Genomic DNA, 6,000 nt, shown 5'->3' with positions numbered 1-6,000 from the left:
TAAACTGGAAGGAACAACTGGGGATTGAGACAGACCACGCAACCCAGGGTTCCAGTGCAGGAAAATAAAGTCTCAGAACCTCTGGTGGTAAAAGCCTGTGAAGTTTGCAGCAATGGGAGAAACTCCCATCCTCACAGGAGAGTTTGTTGGGGAAACCCACAGGGTCCTGGAATGTACACAAACCCACCCACCCATGAATCAGCATCAGAAGGGCCCAATTTGCTTATGTGTAGTAGGGGAAGTGACTGAAAGACGGCTAAGAGCTGAGCCAGCAGCATTGCTCCCTCTCAGACCACTCCCCCACATACAGCACCATGAAGAAGCAGTGACCTGGGTTGGCCGGATCTGGCAAATACCTAAGTACCTAAGGCTCTGCCCCTTACTATGTCACTGGTGCAAGAGACCAAAAAAATGCCCCAAATGAAAGAACAGATTAAAGTTCCAGAAAAAACACAACTAAGCAGCGAAGAGATAGCCAACCTATCAGATACAGAGTTCAAAACAGTAGTAGTCAGGATGCTCACAGAAATGGTTGAGTATGGTTGCAAAATACAGGAAGAAACGAAGGCTATGCAAAGTGAAATAAAGAGAAATGTACAGGGAACCAGCAGTGATGGGAAACAGTGATGGGAAGGACTCAAATCAAGGGTTTGGAGCAGAATGAAGAAATAAACATTCATCCAGAACAGAATGAAGAAGAACTTAAAAAAGTGAGGAGAAGCTGAGGAACTTCCAGGGCCACTTTAAATGTTCCAACATCTGAATCATAGGGGTGCCAGAAGGAGAAGAGGAAGAACAAGAAATTGAAAACTGATTTAAACAAATAATGAAGGAGAACTTCCCCAATCTGGCAAAGGGAATAGACTTTCAGGAAGCCCAGGAAGCTCAGAGAGTCCCAAAGAAAGAAGCTGGACCCAAGGAAGCACATACCAAGTCACATCATCATCAAGTTACCCAATTTTAAAGATAAGGAGAGAATCTTAAAAGCAGCAAAAGAAAACAAGAGTTACCCAGAAAGGAGTTTCCATAAGACTATCAGCTGGTTTCTCAAAAGTACCTTACAGGCAATAAGGGGCTGAAAAGAAGTATTCAAAGTCATGAAAGGCAAGGGCCTACATCCAAGATTACTTTATCCAGCAAAGCTATCATTTAGAATGGAAGGGCAGATAGAGTGCTTCCCAGATTAGGTCAAGTTAAAGTTCATCATCACCAAGCCCTTATTATATGAAACATTAAAGGGACTTATCTAAGAAAAAAGAAGATAAAAATATGAACAGTAAAATAACATCAAACTCACAACTATCAACAACAAAACCTAAAAAACCAAAAACAACCTAAGCAAACAACTAGAACAGGTACAGAATCACAGAAATAGAGATCACATGGAGGGTTATCAGTGGGGAGCAGGAGGGGGGAAAATAGGGGAAAAAGTACAGGAAATAAGAAGCATAAATGGTAGGTACAGAATAGACAGGGGAAGGTTAAGAATAGTATAGGAAATGGAGAAGCCAAAGAACTTAAATGTATGACCCATGGACGTGAACTAAGGAGGGGGGAATGTGAGTGGGGGAGGAGGCAGGGCAGAAGGGAATAAAGGCAGGGAGATGGGAGAATTGTGATAACATAGTCAATAAAATATATTTTTAAAAAAGAAAATCCTCTAGTGTACATGAAAACAACAGGGGTAACAAAGATATCTACATTGGTTATATTATTTCTAGAAAGGTCTTTAAATAACTGACTCATTTTAAAAATATGAATTACAGAATATCTCCAAACAAAATATGGGCAAAATTTGTTAATAACAAAGGCCAGTCTGCCCATAATGTGTGGACAGCTTAATGCTCCATTAGATGACAGTGGTTTGCAGCCTGTGGTGTTTAACAGATAAAGTACAGACACCTTTACTTTTGGACTTTAGAGAAATATGCTTACTAGTTATACAAGAATCACATTGCTTTTGGCCATTCCTACCCTGTGACTTAAGTTTACATCTGTGAAAAGATGTTCATGGAACAGAGTTAAATTTTAAAGCAAGTTGCAGAGCAGTATTTATATTTCCGTCCTTGCTGCCTCTCTCACTTCCCTCCTTCCACAGCTGTTGATTGAGTGCCCACCGTGTGCTAAGAGCTGGAGGTGTGTAGTGAGCAAAGCAACAACAGGGCAGCCTGCATGGACTTTGTGATCCCCTGTGGATAGACTACAAGATGGACATGGGTTCCACTTTCTCCCTGTAATAAATGATACTACAAAGAACATCTTTATACATGTGCTTAAGTTTATACATGTGCCTTTAGGGCGGTGATTCTCAAAGTGTGGTCTGGGCCATGAGATCAGAACTATTTTCATAACAGCACTAAGATGTTATTTGCCCTTATTCATGCTTCCTCTCTCAAGAGTGTACAGTGGAACTCCCAGAGGGTACATGTTGTTTACAGTGTAACAGGTTGACTACAGAAGCAGATATAAGAATCTGGATGTCTTCTATTAAGTTGAGTATTAAAGAGATTCACAGAAGTCTAATACAATGCCACTCTTTTTTACTAATGTTTTTGCCTGAGAAAACATAATCATTTAAATAAAAATGTTACTTATATTAACATGATGACTTATTATTTTAAATTAACTAATGCATATTTAAAATCTTTCTCAGTTTTCATTTCTATTAAGCTAAATGTCAGTAGATATCTTCTGTTTAAATAAAATCTCTTTGGTGTCCTCAGTCATTTTGACGAGTGTCATGGGGATCTTGGACCAACAAGTTCTAAAGCCGCTGTTCTAGGGTATGTCTCCTAAAGTGGGGTTGCTGGGTCATCTAGAGTATCCCTATTTTCAACTTCAGTTGATGCTGCCGAAGTGCACTTCAAGATGGCCAAACCAGAACTTAAAAATAAATTTGTGTATATATATATATTTTTTTTTTCAAATCTCACATTGTAAAGAATTGTGGAAATCTTGTTAAACTAGTCCAGTGATACAATAGAGATTTGATCTATGAAATATTGATGCAACATCTTTTCTAAACAACAGTAAGAAATGCAGGGTAATATTTATTTTTCATGTATTCAGAGGAACTTTTTCTTGGTCACTGAAAATAGCATTGTAGAGTGCCAACATTAAATGTATCGGAAAATTTATTTTTGTTTGTGCCTCATGGGAGGTAGAGATGTAGAAGTTATGCAAATAAACTTTTTTTACCATCAGGGGAAGTTCTTTGTTCTTAAATACTGCCTTCTGCAAGTTTTTGAAAACCTAAGCCATGTTCCATTGACACCCAATTTGTGAAAAAAAAAAAAAATGCTAAAACATCTAATGTTTAAAAAAAATTCAAAGGGCATTAGTTTATAGGCCACTTTGTAAGTAACCAAGGTTATTTAGTGTTGTTTTCTGATTGTTTGTAGAATATTTAAATTATTCAAGGGCAGCTGATCTAAAACTTTAACTACACTAGATTTTGGCAATAAGATGTGGGTAAATATAAAAACCTGCATTTTACAGTGAAAGAGCCAAGATGTGACAATATTAATTGGCTGTTTTTTACAAAAATTTTGTATCTGCTCTAGTAAAATGAAATGTGACCACAGATCGTTGTTACCTGTTATTTATGATGGAGGGCTTTCAGCACCCAAGTGCAAATCCTGGTGAGATTTCTCACTGCTGCTTGGCCACAGCAGAGCATGCTGTGCACACTCAGGGATGTGGATGGGATTGGTTGGGAACTGAAGCACACCACAAATCGGGGGCAAATCTGAGCAGAAATAATCCTACTGAGGCAACTTGCATCACAAGAATAAATGGAACTTATTTTTTACCTGATGTTAGGAGATCATCCAGCCCCTGGTGGGTCTAACTGAGGGAACTTAGCCATCAGTGGAGAAGTTATTTGTGTCAGTAACCAGGCTCCCAGCAGGTCATAGTCTCTGAAGTTGTTAACCCTGGCTTAATATGTTTAAGTGTGGAATTCTATATGGTGGGTCATTTCAAGGGGAAGACAAACCAAAATTACTGGTCTTGGCCTTTTGGAGTACTGACTTAATTTGAACCACTTTAAGCAATAAAGAACTTAGAAATAATCTAATTTGGCTATTTATTTGATAAAATAAAATTAGACCTAGAAAGATCACTTATTCATGCATTTATTTGGAAATACTTCTTTTAAATCATTGTTCAAGTACAGTTTTCTGTCCTTTACTCCCATTCCAGCCCACCCACCCATCCCTCCCCACCTCCCTCCCGTTACCCCCACCCCTAGTTTTTGTCCATGTGTCCTTCATATTTCTTCTTGTAAACCCTTCCCATTCTCCCCTTAAATTCCCTCTTCTTTCCCCTCTGATCACCATCAGCCTGTCCTCCATTTCAGTGTCTTTGACTATATTTTGCTTGTTTCTGGAAATACTTTTTTAAAGAAGATTTTATCTATTTATTTTTAGAGAGAGAAAGGGAGGGAGAAAAATGGAGAGAAACATTGACTGGTTGCCTCCTGTACAACCCCCAGCCTGGGGACAGGGCCCATAACCCAGACATGTTCCCTGACTGGTAATGAAACTGGCAACCTTTTGGTTTGCAGGCTGATGCTCAACCCACTGAGCCACATCAGCCAGGGCTTGGAAATACTTTTTCTAACACTCACTCTTTATAGACATGGACTTGATCATAAAGAAGTATGGTGAACAAGTAATTTATCATTCAAACCAGGACAGTTGAGAATAAAAAGGGTGCTCTTAATAATTATGCTGAGGCATCAAACAAAAGCCAAAACTGTTGTTCTTGGCAAACCTGAATGTAGAGTCACCCTAAGACATAATCCTAACCCTCAGGAACCCAGTATCTAATGGGAAGGAGAGAGGCGTAACCACAAGATGGGGATAATTATGCATTTAGATAGGTGTGGGAGAAATACTGAGAGGGGCACACCTGACCTAGTGAGGAAAGACCTTTCAGAGAAGGCGATGCTCCCTCTGGTTGCTAAGGAGTGAGTTTCAATTTATTAGGTAGAGAAAGAGGGGGAAAAAGTTCTTAGTAGGAGGAAGAGAACATACGAAGCCTCAGCAGCATTGTGATGCTTCAGGAGCTGCCAGTGGTTTTCTGTGGTCAGTTCGTGGTGGGAGGAGAGGAAGTGCTGACATGAGCCCCAGTGGGGACCAGGTTGTCAGGGCCTGGCAGGGTGTGCTTAGGCGGTGTAGATTTTATCCCTGTAGGCACAAGGGATTTTAAGCAGGGCTACGACCTAATCAGATGTGTTTTAGAAAGTTCCCTCAGACAGCAAATGAGAGATGAATTGGAGGAGAGAACAGTCAAGAGGCTTTTGTATTAAGCCACAAGAAAGATGACAAGACCAAAATTAGGCAGTGATGGTGGGGATGGATCTTAAGGGACAGTGTTGAAAGCTTTTAAAGAATATTAGCTCATGTGACTAAAAAACTCCGTAAGTATGCCTACATCAAGTATGGAAACAGGAGCTCAGATAATGCCATTAGGATCTGAACCCTCCTCTTATCTCCACCCAGTGTCTTTTGTGACAGGTTCTACCTTGAGAGTGTCTATCCTGTTATTATAGCTTCAAATCCCATGCCGGGGGACCTGCTCTGGAACCCAAAGAATCAACAAGTTGGTCACTGTGGTCAAGGGAATGAGAAGCTCTGATTGGCCAGTCTGGGTGATGTACTCTGCTTCTGAGTTGGGCTGAGGCTTTGCACAAATTACACCAATGGAGAGAAGAGAAAGAGGTGGATCCAACAGAAAAATCTGAGGCTTTTGCTGAAAAGAGTGGAATCCATATTGGGGAGATGAAGAGCATGTTTCCACCATGGAGACAGAGCTGGGTGGACCACCACTCAGGGTGCTGCTCTGACCGATGCCCCTCCACACAGCTCTGGAGAGGGCCACAGAGCAAGGTTTGGAGAAAGTCATCCTTAGTCAGGAGGGAGTCTTATCCTCTTTCTCTCAATGTCCATAGAGGAGGAGAGTCCATTTCTCTCCCTATGAGGTGGAGAGAGGAGA

Source organism: Phyllostomus hastatus, unplaced genomic scaffold, assembly GCF_019186645.2.
Source record: "Phyllostomus hastatus isolate PE091 unplaced genomic scaffold, TTU_PhHast_1.1 phas_scaffold_55, whole genome shotgun sequence".
Lineage (NCBI taxonomy): Eukaryota > Metazoa > Chordata > Mammalia > Chiroptera > Phyllostomidae > Phyllostomus > Phyllostomus hastatus.
The sequence above is the reverse complement of the archived record's forward strand: the minus strand, read 5'-3'. Positions refer to the sequence as shown.